General features: G+C 40.4%; 1 long non-coding RNA gene across 1 annotated transcript in view; it reads left to right on the top strand.

The window, feature by feature from the left end:
- The first annotated feature begins 327 nt into the window (after window positions 1-327).
- Window positions 328-21711, top strand: part of LOC138947245 (uncharacterized) — a 394861-nt gene continuing 373477 nt past the window's right edge. The window contains exon 1 of the long non-coding RNA XR_011449603.1: window positions 328-593. This is a non-coding gene — a long non-coding RNA (uncharacterized lncRNA). The remainder of the gene's footprint in view (window positions 594-21711) is intronic.

The raw sequence follows: 21711 nt of genomic DNA, 5'->3' as shown, positions 1-21711 counted from the left end.
TTAAAAACACGTTCATCTTATTCCTTGTCGGTTCCTGATTCCAAAAACATATAGATATGATATGTTTGGATTAAAAACACGCTCAGAAAGTTAAAACAAAGAGAGGTACAGAAAAGCGTGCTATCCTTCTTAGCGCAACTACTACCCCGCTCTTCTTGTCAATTTCACTGCCTTTGCCATGAGCGGTGGCCTGACGATGCTACGAGTAAAATGGCATTGCGTTTCATTCTGTGAGTTCGACAGCTACTTGACTAAATATTGTATTTTCGCCTTACGCGACTTGTTTTTTCTTGTTCTTCTTTTTTTTATATTTAGTCAAGTTTTTTTTTTTTTAATCAGCTTTTCTACTGAGATATTAGGGCTTAGAAACGGAGATGTCTTAATTACAATCTTATAATATCAACCACAACTTATTCATTATATATTTATTATATGTTTATGTTCTTTAAAATACCCCCCCCGCGGGTTAGGGGGAAGAATTTACCCGATGCTCCCTAGCATGTCGTAAGAGGCGACTAACGGATTCTGTTTCTCCTTTTACCCTTGTTAAGTGTTTCTTGTATAAAATATAGTCAATGTTTGTAAAGATTTTAGTCAAGCAGTATGTAAGAAATGTTAAGTCCTTTGTACTGGAAACTTGCATTCTCCCAGTAAGGTCATATATTGTACTACGTTGCAAGCCCCTGGAACAATTTTTTGATTAGTGCTTTTGTGAACAAGAAACAATTAACAAGTGGCTCTATCCCATCTCCCCCCCCCCCTTTCCCCGTCGCGATATAACCTTCGTGGTTGAAAACGACGTTAAACACCAAATACAGAAAGAAAGAATGTTCTTTAAAATATAAAACAATCAATCAATTTATTGGAAAAAAATTGCCTGAAAGTTAAATCAAACTTTAACCTAAATAAACACCTAATTTATCCCAAAAATTCTAATATATTTTATTTTTCCTCAATAACTATCCTTAATTGAAGCAAATGGTTGTCTGAGCCATACGGGTATACATTTAAAACCCAATGAGATCTGCAGGTTAAAGAAGCTGTATGGAGTGTCCTGCACACATCAATGTTCACTTGGCATGCGTGTTCAATAGAAAAGGAAACTTCTATCTTGGTGTACACAAATCACCACACAGTATTTTCTGGCTAAATTTATATCTTCATGAATCGTTTTTCCCTGTAATGACGTTCACACATCTCAATTGATGTTTTATTTTAATAGTGGGCTTTTAATGGCTCACAGTCTTAGATTTATTTGTTTTGCTTAAACACGAAGGGCCATATCAGGGCGGTGCTGCTTTGACATATACCGTGCGCCACACACAAGACAGAAGTCGCAGCACAGTCTTCATGTCTCACCCAGTCACATTATTCTGACACCGGACCAACCAGTCCTAGCACTAACCCCATAATGCCAGACGCCAGGCGGAGCAGCCACTAGATTGCCAATTTTAAAGTCTTAGGTATGACCCGGCCGGGGTTCGAACCCACGACCTCCCGATCACAGGGCGGACGCCTTACCACTAGGCCAACCGTGCCGGTTACATGGGATATGACCATCCCTCCACTTGATCACATATCAAGCATGAACAGCTTGGGTGCTTTTTGTGAACCATGGGAATTTGTTTAAAGAATTAATTCGTAAAAATCAAAATAATTTTAAATCAGCACAGTAAGCTTGTCAGGGTGTTTATGTTGGTATGTGTCTATGTGTATGAAGGGTCTTATCCCAGATAAAAGTCTGGTCAGATCTGAGATGGTAGGCCGAACTGTTTTCACGATGAGTGTGCGTGCCTTTAAAGGGATACGCGGCATCTGAGTCTACCTTTGATTTTTTTTTTATTGACACATCTGATTACTAAAAGTTTTACAGTAGTAAAAGCATTCTCTGTACCACAATAAAAAAATAAATACTCATTCCCTAAAGACTACTGAACACCATGCATTTTTCATTTAACCACCGTTTTGCCCAAAATTCTCACAAAATTGCTAAAATAAGGGCCTGAAAGAAAAACTAAAAACTAAAATGGTAACCCTATTCTTTTTTTACATTAAATGAATGTGAATAGTGTCTATATCTTGCCCAGAAAATATTAGAGCACTCGCATATTCCTTATAATACCTATGATTTTTATTCCAAAAAGTAGGGGGTAGGGGTATAAAAGATGCTGCCACTCGAAAAAAAGCAAGATGACCTACAGTTTTCTTGTGTTTATTTTGAAGGTAAGATATCAAATTTCCTGCTGCAAGAAAATCAGAGTGCTGTCATATTCCATGTTGTCATTATGGTTGTTTGAACAAAAAGATTCGCTGATTTTTGTAAATATTTCAACAAAGTATGTCGTTATCGGTTTGAGTTTACTTTTTTTTTTGTCAATTGACATATTTTGTTACTAAAAAGCATATTCTACCTACCACAATAAAAAAAAGTACCCATTCACTAATGACTGCTGAACACCATGCATATCATATAACCACTGTTTTGGTCAAAATGTTCAGAAACTGCCGAAAAGAGGGCCTCATAGCAAAAAAACTAAAACGGTGTCCCTACTTTTTTTTGTACACTAAATTAATGTGGATGGTGTCTATATCTTGCCCAGAAAATATTAGAGCACTGTCATATTTTTAGTCAAATGCCGCGTATCCCTTTAAAGGCCAACATCCACAGGAATTTTTCTCCTGGAGCGACCTAAACTTGAACCCGAGGCAGTTCGCCAAAAAGAACCGCCGATCACGAGAAAAGCATGCAGCGGGTGGGGATTTGGTCTCGGCAAAGAAACTACAATGCAGTGTTTTGTCTCGGTGAGACTGAAAGAGAGACAGAGAGCACGAGAGAGAGCGACAGGGACACAGTGATTCAAACGCACAACTCTAGTAAAGTTGTCGTAGCACGACCGTCCGCCTATCAAAGTGATCCGGGTTCGATTCCCGGCATGTGTGGTCTATGTTTTTTTTTATTTTTTTTTTAATTCTTGTTTGCTATTGTTTATTATGAACGTTTTAATGTTTTATTTTACTCTAATAATTTTTTTAATTGTGTAAAATAAATAAATATTTTTTTTAATTTTTTTTTTTTAATCCACGTGCACAAGACAAAAACTTTTATACTGGGGGAGCGAGCCAGTCTGAAGAGTACTCGGGTCCAGCGCCAGCGTTTTTATATTTAGTCAAGTTTTGACTAAATATTTTAACATCGAGGGGGAATCGAAACGAGGGTCGTGGTGTATGTGCGTGCGTGTGTGTGTGTGTGTGTGTGTGTGTGTGTGTGTAGAGCGATTCAGACTAAACTACTGGACCGATCTTTATGAAATTTGACATGAGAGTTCCTGGGTATGAAATCCCCGAACGTTTTTTTCATTTTTTTGATAAATGTCTTTGATGACGTCATATCCGGCTTTTCGTGAAAGTTGAGGCGGCACTGTCACGCCCTCATTTTTCAACCAAATTGGTTCAAATTTTGGTCAAGTAATCTTCGACGAAGCCCGGCGTTCGGTATTGCATTTCAGCTTGGTGGCTTAAAAATTAATCAATGACTTTGGTCATTAAAAATCGGAAAATTGTAAAAAAAAAATAAAAATTTATAAAACGATCCAAATTTACGTTTAACTTATTCTCAATCATTTGCTGATTCCAAAAACATATAAATATGTTATATTCGGATTAAAAACAAGCTCTGAAAATTAAATATATAAAAATTATTATCAAAATTAAATTGTCGAAATCAATTTAAAAACACTTTCATCTTATTCCTTGTCGGTTCCTGATTCCAAAAACATATAGATATGATATGTTTGGATTAAAAACACGCTCAGAAAGTTAAAACAAAGAGAGGTACAGAAAAGCGTGCTATCCTTCTTAGCGCAACTACTACCCCGCTCTTCTTGTCAATTTCACTGCCTTTGCCATGAGCGGTGGCCTGACGATGCTACGAGTAAAATGGCATTGCGTTCAGTTTCATTCTGTGAGTTCGACAGCTACTTGACTAAATATTGTATTTTCGCCTTACGCGACTTGTTTATATTTAGTCAAGTTTTGACTAAATATTTTAACATCGAGGGGGAATCGAAACGAGGGTCGTGGTGTATGTGCGTGCGTGCGTGCGTGTGTGTGTGTGTGTGTAGAGCGATTCAGACTAAACTACTGGACCGATCTTTATGAAATTTGACATGAGAGTTCCTGGGTATGAAATCCCCGAACGTTTTTTTCATTTTTTTGATAAATGTCTTTGATGACGTCATATCCGGCTTTTCGTGAAAGTTGAGGCGGCACTGTCACGCCCTCATTTTTCAACCAAATTGGTTCAAATTTTGGTCAAGTAATCTTCGACGAAGCCCGGGGTTCGGTATTGCATTTCAGCTTGGTGGCTTAAAAATTAATTAATGACTTTGGTCATTAAAAATCGGAAAATTGTAAAAAAAAATAAAAATTTATAAAACGATCCAAATTTACGTTAATCTTATTCTCCATCATTTGCTGATTCCAAAAACATAAAAATATGTTATATTCGGATTAAAAACAAGCTCTGAAAATTAAATATATAAAAATTATTATCAAAATTAAATTGTCGAAATCAATTTTAAAACACTTTCATCTTATTCCTTGACGGTTCCTGATTCCAAAAACATATAGATATGATATGTTTGGATTAAAAACACGCTCAGAAAGTTAAAACAAAGAGAGGTACAGAAAAGCGTGCTATCCTTCTTAGCGCAAAGTTACTACCCCGCTTTTCTTGTCAATTTCACTGCCTTTGCCATGAGCGGTGGCCTGACGATGCTACGAGTAAAATGGCATTGCGTTCAGTTTCATTCTGTGAGTTCGACAGCTACTTGACTAAATATTGTATTTTCGCCTTACGCGACTTGTTTCTTTTTTTGGAGAAATGTCTTTGATGACGTCATATCCGGCTTTTCGTGAAAGTTGAGGCGGCACTGTCACGCTCTCATTTTTCAACCAAATTGGTTGAAATTTTGGTCAAGTAATCTTCGACGAAGCCCGGACTTCGGTATTGCATTTCAGCTTGGTGGCTTAAAAATTAATTAATGACTTTGGTCATTAAAAATCTGAAAATTGTAAAAAACAAAAAAAGTATAAAACGATTCAAATTTACGTTCATCTTATTCTCCATCATTTTCTGATTCCAAAAACATATAAATATGTTATATTTGGATTAAAAACAAGCTCAGAAAATTAAAAATATAAAAATTATTATCAAAATTAAATTGTCGAAATCAATTTAAAAACACTTTCATCTTATTCCTTGTCGGTTTCTGATTCGTGAAAGCGAAATTACATTTAGTCAATCTGTCCAACCCACAGAATAAAACTGCACGCACTGCAGTGTTTTCAGTCACGAGTATAAAACAGCTTCGTCAATCCACGCGGCAAGGAAGTCGCTCAATTTTTGCGTGCAACACGAAGTAAACGGACATGCAAGAATAGCGACGGGTTCAAGTTTAGGTCGCTCCAGGAGAAAAATTCCCGCGGATGTTGGCCTTTAATTAAGACGTCTATAATTATTTGTGATCTGCCGCGTGAGTTATTTTCTGATTACCCCCCGCGGGTTAGGGGGAGTCCCATATTGGTTGGGACGAGAAAGAATTTACCCTATGCTCCCCAGCATGTCGTAAGAGGCGACTAACGGATTCTTGTTTCTCCTTTTACCCTTGTTGAGTGTTTCTTGTATAGAATATAGTCAATTTTTGTAAAGATTTTAGTGAAGCAGTATGTAAGAAATGTTAAGTCCTTTGTACTGGAAACTTGCATTCTCCCAGGAAGGTAATATATTGTACTACGTTGCAAGCCCCTGGAGCAATTTTTTGATTAGTGCTTTTGTGAACAAGAAACAATTGACAAGTGGCTCTATCCCATCTCCCCCCTTTCCCCGTCGCGATATAACCTTCGTGGTTGAAAACGACGTTAAACACCAAAATAATAAAGAAAAGAAAGATTATTTTCTGATTGACGTAATCAATATTTTCTTATGTCACACGCATTCCTTCTTTGCCACTACTAAACCAAACGTGTGCAAGATTGTATGTTACACGCTTTGATACTGAAATCAATTGCTTCGATTATGTATTTATTTCTGGAAAATTATACCTTTACATACATTTAGTCACTACCTTAAGCATTTATGTTTTCAGTATTCATTTCATGTAATCACAAACGTAGACAAGTCGCGTAAGGCGAAATTACAACATTTAGTCAAGCTGTCGAACTAACAGAATGAAACTGAACTCACTGCATTTTTATAGCAAGAGCGTATACTCGTAGCATCGTCAGTCCACCGCTCGATGCACAGGCAGTTTGTTTGTTCGTTCATGGGCTGAAACTCACACGGCTTTTACGTGTATGACCGTTTTTACCCCGCCATTTAGGCAGCCATACGCCGCTTTCGGAGGAAGCATGCTGGGTATTTTTGTGTTTCTATAACCCACCGAACTCTGACATGGATTACAGGATTTTTTCGTGCGCACTTGGTCTTGTGCTTGCGTGTACACACGGGGGTGTTCGGACACTGAGGAGAGTCTGCACACAAAGTTGACTCTGAGAAATAAATCTCTCGCCGAACGTGGGGACGAACTCACGCTGACAGCGGCCAACTGGAAACAAATCCAGCGCGCTATCGACTGAGCTACATCCCCGCCCCGATGCACAGGCAGTGAAATTGACAAGAAGAGCGGGGTAGTAGTTGCGCTGAGAAGGATAGCACGCTTTTCTTTATCTCTATTCTTTTTAACTTTCTGAGCGTGTTTTTAATCCAAACATATCACATCTATATGTTTTTGGAATCAGGAACCCACAAGGAATAAGATGAAATTGTTTTTAAATCGATTTCGGAAATTTTATTTTAATAATAATTTTTATATTTTTAATTTTCAGAGCTTGTTTTTAATCCGAATATAACATATTTATATGTTTTTGGAATCAGAAAATGATGAAAAATAAGATAAACGTAAATTTGGATCGTTTTAAAAACATTTTATTTTTTTTACAATTTTCAGATTTTTAATGACCAAAGTCATTAATTAATTTTTAAGCCACCAAGCTGAAATGCAATACCGAAGTCCGGCCTTTGTCGAAGATTGCTGGGCCAAATTTTCAATCAATTTGATTGAAAAATGAGGGTGTGACAGTGCCGCCTCAACTTTTACAAAAAGCCGGATATGACGTCATCAAAGGTATTTATCAAAAACAAAGAAAAAAAGTCCGGGGATATCATTCCCAGGAACTCTCATGTCAAATTTCATAAAGATCGGTCCAGTAGTTTGGTCTGAATCGCTCTACACACACACACAGACAGACAGACAGACAGACAGACAGACACACACACACACACACACACACACATACACCACAACCCTCGTCTCGATTCCCCCCTCTACGTTAAAACATTTAGTCAAAACTTGACTAAATGTAAAAAATGGGTATTAAAGTATTGTTACATTTTGGTGTGCATTCTGAATAGTGTGCAAACTGGCCTTGGTCAGTCAACCACGTTTTATCTGTGTAATTCGTGTTTGACGTAAAAAGAATAACACCAACTCCGTTCCCCTGTTTGTTTGAAAGCCACATTTTCTTTTTCATTCAATTTCTTTTTTCAAAAGCGTCGTCAACGTTCTATTTACACGACAAGCTTCCTTTCAAGCTTCAATTAAGAACCCTGAATACAAAAGGTCAAAACAAAACAATAGGTACTACTTTGACTATCGTCGTCTGCAACGAAAACCGAAAATGGCGAAACGCTTTGCTACCTACACAGAGGACGAAATTGCCAAGAAAAGATCGAACCTAACACCAGTGACAACAAAAAGGTGCACAGACAGTTCCGTCCTGATCTTTCGCCATTATCTGAAAGAAAAGGGAAAAGGTGAGGATTTTGAAGCAATGTCGAAAAATGAACTGAACAGTACTCTTGGCTCTTTCTATTTGGAAGCTAGATCTGAAAGGGGCGACTTGTATAAACGAAAAACACTGGAAGGGATCCGGTACGGTCTGAATCGCCACCTGAAGTCGCCACCGCACAACAACGACTTCGATATTGTTCGGGATTCTGATTTTTCCGTCGCTAACGAAATGTTCAAGGCGGCTGTCAAAGAACTCAAGCAACAAGGCAAAGGGAACATCACCCACTACGAACCCATGGCCGAAGCCGACAGGCAAAAGCTGTACCACAGCATGTACATGAACACGGCGACACCAACGGGGCTTGCGAACAAGGTACAGTTCGACGTGCGGTACGTATTACTTTTCAAGAAGGGGTGCAGAAAACATGCATTCCATGACCAAAACCACGTTCCGAATCAAAACAGACGCAACAACAAACAGAGAGTATGTGTGCAAAAACTCCGACGAACTTACCAAAAATCACCAACACGACACGGCATTCGTCACCGGATTCATGCCAGCGACTCTGACAGATTCGTGCCCCGTGGAGTCTTTCAGGCAGTATATCAGCCACCTCAACCCCGACTGCGACCGTCTTTGGGTGTATCCTCTGGACACTTTTTCTACAGATTCGCCGGTTTGGTATGCGAAGAAACCAATCGGTGTAAACTCAATGTCCCAGTTCCTCCCCCGTCTGAGCAAATCCTGCAGTCTGAGTCAAGTTTACACAAATCACTCGATCCGGGCCACAAGTGCCACTGTCCTGCATCAATCCAGCTTCACGCCTGCAGAAATCATGGCTGTGACCGGTCATCGAAGCGTCAGCGCGCTCACCACATACCAACGTACATCAGATGCCCAGAAGCTACAGATAAGAATAAGAATAAGAATAAGAATACTTTATTATCTCATAGAGAAATTCAGGCGTGGTACATAACAATAATACAAACAGGACATTGTTTTTACATAAGACATATATATAGCACTATATAACAGGGCAGGTTATAAACACACCTCCCACATACCTACATAGATGGGTGACGCTTTGGCAATTGAGGCTTCGTCTTCTTCCCTGACACGCACGCAGACAGTCAGGCAGGTCCAAGGTGCACCGACGGTGATGGCAGGTTCGGATTACGAAACACTCGACTGTTTCTTTGATGAGATACACGAACCAAGAGACGAAAGTGTGCCCCAGATGAGGAAAATAGTCTTCCAAAACTGCACCATCAACAACATTAACATCACGGCGAGAAAATGAACGATCCAATCACAACCAGTTCCCCTGCGAAACTATTTAGGTGGACTTTCCCACGACGTGACCTACAAAAAACCTCCGTGTTCGTTCGCGCCTTGAATTCAACCTGTGTTAGTGCGCGCGTGTGTTTGTGTGTTTAGATTTCGTTCGTTTTTGCTGTTTGGTTAAAAAAAAAGTGTATTTAATCATTAAAAGGTTCAGAAACGTTGGTTGTTACTTAGTTGAATACATTCAACCAGAAAAAAACTCAAAACGCATTGGATCTATTTTCTGCGCGCATGCGTGTGTACGGTATGTGTGAAAAGGCAATTGTGTTGTCAGTCTGGTTTTGTGCCTGTTATTTCGTCCCCTAAAACTCATTTATATCTTTCTATGTCTATGCTGTGAGACATAATCGCCATTTCGAGCTAGTCGTGTGACAGAGAGTTTTCTTGCACACTCGACTGCTGCTGTCTCACTCCGGCTAAAGCCGTCGTGAAACATCTACAGTCTCGTGTGCAAGAAAACTCTCTGTCACACGACTAGCTCGTAATAGCGGGTAATGTTGAACAGCTCCTTTATGCTATCCGTACCTCGATTAATCGTGTTTTATAAGTTCTGATGTAATTAGTGTCATCAATAGTTTAAGGTTGAGTACCTCCGTGAAACGCTCTAAATTTGAAGTGTGTTGGATGGGTGATTTTCTGACTGATGGTAATACCATCCAAGTGATATGTTTCCCCACGGAACTTAACCCAGTTTTAAAGTTCAAACGATTGCGTTCTCTGACCGCAAAATTCAATGGTGCTGGAACCAAGGGCATTAACTTTACCCGGAACGTACGAACTATGCAATATGTCGACGTAAAAAAAATAAAGAAGTGCAATCGCATGCATTCATGCATGATGCACAATTTGGAAAAGTAAGGGGCTGAAAACGTCGACCTATAAAGTCACCAGACCATAATTATAGTGGGCCTACCGGCAGATGGTAACTTCACACACACACACACACACACACACACACACACACACACACACACACACACACACACACACACACAAACACACACACACACACACACACACACACACACACACACACACACACACACACACACACACACGGTTACAAATGAGCTTATTTCAAGGTTACTTGCAATATGTGGATTTGCAAATCTTGTACTTTGATTAAAATTCGCCTCGAAAACGTGAAACAGGCAAATGATCAAATCGTTCCTCCAGCAACAGGAGCGTGTATCAAAGTGTCTGACAGGGGTCAGACGATCAATTGACACTTTTGTTTGTTCGTTCATGGGCTGAAACTCCCACGGCTTTTACGTGTATGACCGTTTTTACCCCGCCATTTAGGCAGCCATACGCCGCTTTCGGAGGAAGCATGCTGGGTATTTTCGTGTTTCTATAACCCACCGAACTCTGACATGGATTACAGGATCCTTTTCGTGCGCACTTGGTCTTGTGCTTGCGTGTACACACGGGGGGTGTTCGGACACCGAGGAGAGTCTGCACACAAAGTTGACTCTGAAAAATAAATCCCTCGCCGAACGTGGGGACGAACTCACGCTGACAGCGGCCAACTGGATACAAATCCAGCGCGCTACCGACTGAGCTACATCCCCGCCCAATTGACACTTTTTATCCTACAACATTATACTGCAGTTATAATAACACGACTTTGTGATTGCTACTACAATAGAAGTATGAAGAGTACAACACTACCGGGTACTTCGAGCCACTGGCCCCAGGCAGGCAGTTTGATACAACATCCCGTTCTCTCAGTCATGCAAAATCAACTCGTCTGTCCAGATATTTGTTTACCTGCTAAGTTTAATACAGCATCCCGTTCTCTCAGTCATGCAAAATCAACTCGTCTGTCCAGGTATTTGTTTACCTGCTAAGTTTAATACAGCATCCCGTTCTCTGAGTCATGCAAGATGAACTCGTCTGTCCAGATATCTATTTACCTGCTAAACACAGGAACCTAGTTCGCCCCGGGTTTTTGGCCTATTTTCCTTTCGTCTCAAAGTATCTCCTTAAGGTCATGTGCTCGCTAGGGCCTAGTTCCTCTCGTACATTCTGACGCATGAACCAATTTGTGCAAGATGCAAAGCAAACTCTCAATAGTGGTCTTGGTACACCCAGACAGGTCCAGATAAACGCCAGGCATCATTCTCGTGTGAAGTATCGCCGGAAATGGATCTTCGTGACCAGGACATGGTAACTGAGACATGGTAATTGACGTCTGAGAGCAGGGCCGGATCTGGGGGGGGGGGGGGGGGGGGTCCTGGGTCCCGGACCCCCCCCACCCCCCTGGCCATCCAATGTACCTCTCAGAGAAAAAAAAGTGGATTTTTTAAGCTCTTCACCCAACTCCTAAAACTATTTCAAATTATGAACAACATCAAGTCGACAACGGCCTGCCCTCCCCGTTATAAGTCCATCATCATAGTAATATTCAAAGTAAAGAGTCCTGTCAGACTTATTTACTAGGCATATATATGTCTTTGGGATTATTCCACTGAACCACTATGGTAAATGAATATATGAAGTATTTTGTTACTGTTGAAAATGTGTAATTTTGATTCCCAGTTGCAAGGAAAGACCAACAAATGACCTCACAAATGCAAAATTTTCTCGGGTTCTGGGAGGCTTTGCCCCCCAGCGGGGCGTTGCCCCTGCACCCCACCGGGTCCTGAGCGGCCCCTGGAACCCTGCCTTCAGTTGGAACCCCCCCCCCCCCCTCAAACGAACTTGGTCCGGCCCTGGAGAGTTCTTCTCCCCTACTGTGTCAACACCCTCACTCTCATCTCCGCGCAGAGATGAAAGTTGTCTGTTGAACTGCACGTTGAGAAACCAAGAACGCAGTAATCCATTCGTCTTCTATTCGTCTCATTTATCGTGTTCGTCCATCGGTCCATTCATCCACTCGCCCGATCGTTCGGCTAGCCGCCCCTCTATCCGTCCATACCCATTTTCGTATCCCTTTCTCGTCAAATCACTGTTCCACCTTTTGCCAACAATTACCTCACAGTCATGGCTTTTTTTTTTGCAGATCAAACCAAGTGTCAACATTCACAACTAATTCAGAAAAATGTCTTACTCTACACAGAACGCAGTCATGCTGTTAATTTTTGGTATATCATCAAGTGGAAGAATTCCTGGACGAACCTTCGATAGCTGATTGTGCGTTCAAACCGGATGGAATGTATTGTAAATTAAGCCTTGTCGGTGAGTTTGATGGTTGGTTGGTTTTCTTGTCTCTTCAACCTGTTTGGCTATTCGGGACCTCATTTAAAAGAAATCTTTCATCGGAAAAGTGTGCCAGATAGCCAAGTTAATGGCCTTTAATGGCATAGAAATTGTAATGATTTGACACGAGAATGAATGCTTTAGTAAGGTTACGAAAATGAGTGAAATACATTTTTCGTAGAGTTTACTTGGGCGTCGATGGATGAAAATCATGCACGGTCTTGTCATGAACCGTCTGGTAAAGTTATTCGGGAAACAGTTATTGTTCAAAATCAAATGTCAAAGACTTCTGTTGATTTTGGGCAAAGGATTGTAGCCAGACTATTATGCAACTCGAGAAAATATGTGACCCTCCACCACGAAATGAGTCGCATGTCACCTCGCGCGGTTCTGCGCTTGGCATAATATAAGTCCGGTGGGTGTCTAGTAACAGTGTGAGGGTCACCTTCGTCACAGGCCTATAACTCAAACAGTTTTCGCTCTTTTCTAAAACGGTTTTCACCACTGGATAGGGCATAAAAAAACTCTTTAGGAAAATGTAAAAATATGAAAATCATGCAAAGGTGACATGCGACTCATTTCGAGGTGGAGGGTCACATATTGACATTCAGAAAGGAAAAAAATCCCAAAAGGAAAAGAAAGATAAAGACCAAGGCAAAGAGAACACAACAGCTCTCCTGTTAAGTATAGTTGTTGAAGCTGGTGAAATCTTCAATTGACCTTTACTGAACGTTTGTCGCTGTTGGGCAAAGGGCGCCCAACTCATATGCAGCCCGAGACATAGTTCAGATTGAAAAAAAGACGACATACTGACATGAACAAAGAAAAGAAGGAAGACAAATAAAGGGACAAGACAACGCAACTCTTCGGGTAAGCTTTGCGAACAACTAATACAGATGAACATTAACCTTTTCGTGACTTTCGTCGACATTTGGCAAAATGACACTTATTCCTAATGTTATGTGGGCAGTGTTCGGGTTCGAGACAGAATGAACAAGTCGCGTAAGGCGAAAATACAACATTTAGTCAAGCTCAGTCGAACTCACAGAATGAAACTGAACGCATTGCATTTTTTCCGCAAGACCGTACACTCGTAGCATCGTCTGTCCACCGCTCGTGGCAAAGGCAGTGAAATTAACAATCCAGAAAAGCGCGGTAGCGGTTGCGCTGAGGAGGATAGCACGCTTTTCTATATCTCTATTCTTTTTAACTCTCTGAACGTGTTTTTAATCCAAACATATCATATATATATGTTTTTTGGAATCAGGAACGGACAAGGAATAAGATGTAATTGTTTTTAAATCGATTTCGGAAATGTAATTTTAATCATAATTTTTATATTTTTAATTTTCAGACCTGTTTTTAATACAAATATAACATATTTATGTTTTTGGAATCAGCAAATGATGAAGAATACGATAAACGTAATTTTGGATCGTTTTATATAAAAAAACAAATTTAATTACAATTTTCAGATTTTTATTGACTAAAGTCATTAATTAATTTTTAAGCCTCCAAGCTGAAATGCAATACCAAAGTCCGGCCTTCGTCGAAGATTGCTTGGCCAAACTTTCAATCAATTTTATTGAAAAATGAGGGTGTGACAGTGCCGCCTCAACTTTTACAAAATGCCGGATATGACGTCATCAAAGACATTTATCGAAAAAAATAAAAAAATGTACCCAGGAACTCTCATGAAAAATTTCATAAACATCGGTCCAGTAGTTTAGTCTAAATCGCTCTACACACACACACACACACACACACACACACACACATAGGTGGTTTTACAGTCATTTGGGGTCGGCTGTGTATCAAAATGCCATCTTGCTCAAAACACAGGCATTTGGGGTCTCTTTTGTTTTACGTGTTAGAAAGTTTCTTAAAACTTCAATGAGCGTTAAATGCCATTTTAAAGTGTGAAAACTCATTTCAGGAGGTTATTACATAAAATGCAACCTCCAGCGTGATTCTTAGAAAAACAGGCATTTGGGGACGATGTTTGCTGTACAGCAGTGAAATGGGGACGTATGTGTACACAAAGTGCAGAGCTACAATTACGTTATCGGTGCTATGAATGTTTTAGGTGTTAGAAAGTTTGTTAAAACTTCAATGAGCGTTAAATGCCATTCTAAAGTGTCAAAACTCATTTCAGGAGGTTATTACATAAAATGCAACCTCCAGCGTGATTTTTTTAGAAACAAACAGGTATTTGGGGACGATGTTTGCTGTACAGCAGTGAAATGGGGACGTCCAAAAGTGCAGAGCTCCCGCAGAGCTATATGAATGGTTTCATCACATACATGGCGCGAGGCGACATATGTTGTGAAAAATTTTACAAATCACGTTTTTGCGCCCGATATTTTCTTGTCATCTCCAAAGTCAAGGGACAAACACGAAATTCCTTGACTTTTGGGGTAGCGCGACTCTGTTAATTTTAAGAATTTAAAAAAAAAAATTCATTACTAGGATGTCCCATCGTTGGGAAATTCCGGTCGCTTCCTCCGAGTGGAAAGCTAGCAGTGACAGAGTCGCACTACCCCAAGTCAAGGGATCTATTAGTCCTGTTTCGCCGTTATCCCAATTCGCCCCCATCCCATTTTGGCGACATTTCTCAGGCCAAGTGTCATTTTACCACCATATCATGTACTATTAGCTCCACATCCCATTTTGGCGCAATCCCGTTTCGCCGTTAGCCCATTTCGCCCCCATCCCATTTTTGCGACATTTTACAGGCCAAGTGTCATTTTACCACCATGTCATGTACCATTAGCTCCACGTCCCATTTTGGCGCAATCCCGTTTGGCCGTTATCCCATTTTGCCCCCATCCCATTTTTGCGACATTTCATAGGCCATGTGTCATTTTACATGCCATTCTAAAGTGTCAAAACTCATTTCAGGAGGTTATTACATAAAATGCAACCTCCAGCGTGATTTTTTAGAAACAAACAGGTATTTGGGGACGATGTTTGCTGTACAGCAGTGAAATGGGGACGTCCAAAAGTGCAGAGCTATATGAATGGTTTCATCACATACATGGCGCGAGGCGACATATGTTGTGAAAAATTTTACAAATCACGTTTTTGCGCCCGATATTTTCTTGTCATCTCCAAAGTCAAGGGACAAACACGAAATTCCTTGACTTTTGGGGTAGCGCGACTCTGTTAATTTTAAGAATTAAAAAAAAAAAATTCATTACTAGGATGTCCCATCGTTGGGAAATTCCGGTCGCTTCCTCCGAGTGGAAAGCTAGCAGTGACAGAGTCGCACTACCCCAAGTCAAGGGATCTATTAGTCCTGTTTCGCATTTATCCCAATTCGCCCCCATCCCATTTTGGCGACATTTCTCAGGCCAAGTGTCATTTTACCACCATATCATGTACCATTAGCTCCACATCCCATTTTGGCGCAATCCCGTTTCGCCGTTAGCCCATTTCGCCCCCATCCCATTTTTGCGACATTTTACAGGCCAAGTGTCATTTTACCACCATGTCATGTACCATTAGCTCCACGTCCCATTTTGGCGCAATCCCGTTTGGCCGTTATCCCATTTTGCCCCCATCCCATTTTTGCGACATTTCATAGGCCATGTGTCATTTTACCACCGTGTCAAACCACTAGCGCCACATTCCATTTTGTCGCCATGCCGTTTTGCCGTCATCCCATTTTGCCGCCATCTCTATTTCGCGACATTTTGGATTGTGGCAAAAATGGAATTTGGCGTAAACGGAATGTCTTCCTAGTTGAATAACGCAGTATAGTAGTATAGTGAGGCTTGGCAAGAAGAATACATAAAAAATGTGATGGCGGCCAAATGGGATGGTGTCAAAATGGGATGACGCGCTATTGTTATGACACGGTAGTAAAATGACGCTTGGCTTGTGAAATGTCGCGACAATGGGATGGGGGATAAATGGAATACGGTGAAACGGCATGGCGGCCAAATGGGATATGGTGTCAAAATGGGATGTCGCGCTTTTGTTATGACATGTTAGTAAAATGCCCTGTCACGTAGTCTCAATCCAAATTGGAAATCCATAGCATCATCATTATAATCATCCTCATCTCATTAATCATTCAGAATTATAAATTTTATAAAATGACGCTTGGCTTGTGAAATGTCGCGAAAATGGGATGGGGCAAAAAATGGGACGGCGGCAAAAATGGGATTGCACCAAAATGGGATGTGGATCAGCCACTAGATTGCCAATTTTAAAGTCTTAGGTATGACCCGGTGTGACGTTTTTATCTTTCGCCGTGTTGATATTTCGATTTTCGGCCTCGTTGATCTAGTATAAACTCTACACTGAACCAAAAAAACACCCTTCGATAGTACTGATGAGCGACCTTGTGTACCTTACATTCATGGGGCCACATTTGTCCAACCAATTGTTTTATTTAACTTAGAAATTTGATTCATCCTAAAATGTTTCCCTTCTTACTCAAGGACAAGGGACGTAACCACTCAGTACACGTTTTCGAAGAATTCGATTTTGGGGGTGAAATCTATTACATTTTACCACCAATTTTCTTCACATGCAAGAAACTGACATGCTTTTCGTCCATAAATAATTTCCCTTCTTAATTTTACCAGGAAACAACATTTAAGTCTCGAGTAAATATCGAGGGGGAAATATGTACACAGGCGAAAGATGAAATCGTGACACCGGCCGAGGTTCGAACCCACGACCTCCCGATCACGGGGCGGACGCCTTACCACTAGGCTAACCGTGCCGGTTTACCCTTGAGTGACAGACAGACAGACACAAGAATGTACAGACAGACCGTAATTAACACAAACACACACACTCAGCAGAGCAAAGCGGTATGACACACACACTCAGCAGAGCAAGGCAGTATAGCACAAACACTGAGTCTGATTTATGAGAATGAGAATGAGGGAGAGAGAATTGTATTGAATTGAATTGAATTAAATTGAATTGAATTGATCTTTATCTTATTAACACTAACAGAATAAGAAATGCTAAAATGCTCTTTTTTTTATCCCGCAGACAGTCAAAATTCTAATCAAAAACAAGGAAAGAGATAGAAATAAAAGGAACAGTTATGACAGCTTTACAGACAGACAGACAGACAGAAAGAGAGACAAAAAAGAAACAAACAGACAGACAGACAAAGAGAGAGAGAGAGAGCCAGAGAAAGAGAGAGACAGAGAAACAGAGACATAGAGAGAAAGATAAACAGACACACAGACACCGACAGAAAAGTTGTGTGAAGAGCAGCTCAGCTGCTCTGCAGAATTTGTCTTACATTTTGGAAAGTTTTCTGACGATTTGGACGTGAAAACGAGACTGAACCCATGCAATAATTTTTTCAAAACTGCTCCGAAACTATCCCAAAATCAAGTAATTAAATGACATGTTGTTACTGTACGATAACTAAGTCTTTCAATCAATCAATCAATATGAGGCTTATATCGCGCGTATTCCGTGGGTACAGTTCTAAGCGCAGGGATTTATTTATTTTTTATTTTATTTTTATTTTATGCAATTTATATCGCGCACATATTCAAGGCGCAGGGATTTATTTATGCCGTGTGAGATGGAATTTTTTTACACAATACATCACGCATTCACATCGGCCAGCAGATTGCAGCCATTTCGGCGCATATCCTACTTTTCACGGCCTATTATTCCAAGTCACACGGGTATTTTGGTGGACATTTTTATATATGCCTATACAATTTTGCCAGGAAAGACCCTTTTGTCAATCGTAGGATCTTTAACGTGCACACCCCAATGTAGTGTACACGAAGGGACCTCGGTTTTTCGTCTCATCCGAAAGACTAGCACTTGAACCCACCACCTAGGTTAGGAAAGGGGGGAGAAAATTGCTAACGCCCTGACCCAGGGTCGAACTCGCAACCTCTCGCTTCCGAGCGCAAGTGCGTTACCACTCGGCCACCCACCCTAACCCTAACTAAGTCTTTCCGATTTATTGTCATTCTAACTTGTTTTATCACACTCGGAAAATATCACACGCAAAATACTATCAATCAATCAATCAATCAATATGAGGCTTATATGGCGCGTATTCCGTGGGTACAGTTCTAAGCGCAGGGATTTATTTATCATTTTTTTTAATCTTTTTCATTTTTTATTTTATGCATGCAATTTATATCGCGCACATATTCAAGGCGCAGGGATTTATTTATTCCGTGTGAGATGGATTTGTTTTTTTACACAATACATCACGCATTCACATCGGCCAGCAGATCGCAGCCATTTCGGCGCATATCCTACTTTTCACGGCCTATTATTCCAAGTCACACGGGTATTTTAGTGGACATTTTTATATATGCCTATACAATTTTGCCAGGAAAGACCCTTTTGTCAATCGTGGGATCTTTAACGTGCACACCCCAATGTAGTGTACACGATACTAGCGAAATTATTTTTTTTTGTTTTGTTCTATAAATGTGACATGCTTTAGGCTGTTATATACTACATTATAACCGAGATGATGTTTTTAGATCCACAGATTTAGGTCGAAAATATGATAGTTTTTCTGAGATGGTGCAGAAAACGTTAACCCTCATATAAATTAAATGTATTCCATGGTGGAATCCTGCTTGCACAATCTAATCTATTCAATCTAACCTAATCATAGGCACAATCAATAGAATCAAAATCACTCACTTTTATTTTCTTGCCTTTCTGCTATTCCTCCCGTCTGAGAAAGATCACCAAAGTCATCAAAATCAGGTATTTACCACTGTATGCAACAAGTCTCACAAACTCGAATTATCTCTCTTGCAAACTGACAGATTTAACACCCGCACCATATGATGTCTGACCGGACAATTGCTAATTTGTAAAAAAAAAGGGGGTCCTTTACGTCCTCACAGGAAATTTTCCTTTTAGGGACATGAGTTGATGATACGCTAAAAGAAGAAAAGGAGGGAAAGAAAAGGGCAAGACCAAGCAATCCCGACCGTGATAGGACCCCGGCCCCGCTCTCCATGAATAAGGGAGGGGGGTGGGGCAATGAGAAATATACTCGGGGATAATTTTTCCTTTATATGCGTTGACTTCCTAGGGGAAGGACCATTAAAAACATGGATTTTTAATTCAATTTTAGTTTCGTTAAGAAAAAGATAAAACTCAGGACCACCTGTTAGAAGGTTTAAAAGTGACAACATTGTGAGAAAAATATAAAGAACATGCGCAAAACGTAATACTGATCTTCTATAGGGTAGTAACATTTGGATACATCATTTCATTGACGCACGCATGAGTTGCTATGCGGCATTTGTTAATTTTAAATAGGATAAAAAAGATCTATCTGCGTTGTCCGTCGACCTCCCCGCCACTACAATAGTCGCAGGGGAGGCGACGTCACATTAGCAGTATTAACTGAGAGAGGAAACAGCTATCCTCTCGTTTATATAATCATGTTTTTATGTTTATTGTGTAATCCGAAAACAGGAGTTTAAAACCATCAGGAAGAAAAAAAAAAAAAAAAAACACGCACACGCCCGCGAGGTGGGGCAATGCCCTTCCCTCCCTGCGAGCTGTGTGTCCCCTTTGTTTAAGTTAATACCGTTGACAAATGACGATCATATATTTATGCTGGATTTATTTTATTTTGCCCCCCATTTAGGGAGTCCAGAATTACAAGGGACTTACAGTGATTTTTTAATTGTGAGAATTTCCTCAGACGACAGATCTCTGCTCCCCGCGAGAGCGCTGAGGGCCATGAGATAGGTGTCTGGTTTAGGGACGGACACTTTATTTTTTGTCACAAAACAGTAGGTATCCGTTAATAAGTTGATGAGAGCCTCGGGGCTCTGCTTCTGCCTAGCAGTCACCATAGAGGTGAGGCAGAGCTCCAGGTAGCCTCTCAGGTCTTTTTCTTCTGGTTTTTGGGTTGTTATGAACACAAAGTCTCTGTGACTATCGACTTTTTTGAGGACTTTTGCTAATTTGCGAAACGAACTAACTTTATGTATGCCACGACCTCTCAAAGGGGTGAGAACCGTGTCAGTGTATTAACCAATCATATGAACACCTTAATTGTCCGGCACGTGCGCTCTCAAAATCCACTGACCAATAGCCGACGAGAACGACATCACTGCAGGACGGTCAAGTCATGCAATCCAATTGGGCGGTGTTTATGATGCTCCCCGTGTCGACCACTGTTGCGTCTTCAAATGTTCAGTGTCAATTGTATTGGATGATTCTCAACGCCCAATACCAAACGCTTATAACTTTTATCAACGCAACTTTTAACTTGTACAGCCCCACTCCCGTCATCCTCCCGGCCCCACCCCCACACACCCAGCTTTTTCTTAGCGTACAACCACCTCATGTCCCAAATAGAATCTTATTCTGGGGACACAAATAGAAATTTACATACATTCAAGTCGTGGTCAAAACAACGTTTATGCTTGCGGCCATTGTCACCTAGGCGAGACCATGAAATCTTGGCGAAAAATGTTTAATATCTTTATTGTACAAAATAAAACAAACTAACAAAAACCGATTTTATCTCACAGAATATTATCAAGCTGTTCTCGCAACAACAACAACAACAACAACAACAACAACAACAACAACAACAACAACAACAACAACAACACCACTTCAGGGAGTTATTCCATGAAAAATGCATGGATGTATAATTTCTATTCGATTTTGTTTTCGCTGTGTACAAAAGGAAACAAACAAACTGACAATAACCGATTTTATCTTACAGAATATGATCATGCTGTTCTGGCAACAATAACAAAAACACTTAACAGAGTTATTCCATAAAATCGCATGGATGTATTATATATTTTCTATTCGGAAAAAACCACCCGAATGTTATGCTTAAAGTATTCCCATACACGTTTTAGGATTGGACATGAAACGGTTACCGAAGGTGCTTTTCCTCAGGCCCGTACAGACACTTCGGCATGCTTGAATTCTTTGACATTCAACAAGGCTTGAGTCGGTTTCGTGTAATCCCTTTGCCTAATCAGTCAAATTATACAAGTCATAAAAAATGTTCCCGGCAGATATCAAACCATACGTGCAGAAGTATCATCTGTTTCTCACGCGGGCTTAAAGCTTAATTATGATCAAAGCACTCTCTGAATGGTAACATGAAAGCACAGCTGTTTAATATTTTCCCACACACACACACGCACACGTGCGCACGAGAAAACATAAGACTTTCATAAGTAATGTGATTAATCAACATGAAATAAACTTTTTTGTTGGCTTCTAGCGTGAAAAAGCGCGTGGGTGGCACGAACATTTTCATAATAATAAACATCACCTTTATCACAGACTTATATCCCATTTCGT

This window comes from Littorina saxatilis, linkage group LG14, assembly GCF_037325665.1.
Source record: "Littorina saxatilis isolate snail1 linkage group LG14, US_GU_Lsax_2.0, whole genome shotgun sequence".
NCBI lineage: Eukaryota > Metazoa > Mollusca > Gastropoda > Littorinimorpha > Littorinidae > Littorina > Littorina saxatilis.
The sequence above is the reverse complement of the archived record's forward strand: the minus strand, read 5'-3'. Positions and strand labels throughout refer to the sequence as shown.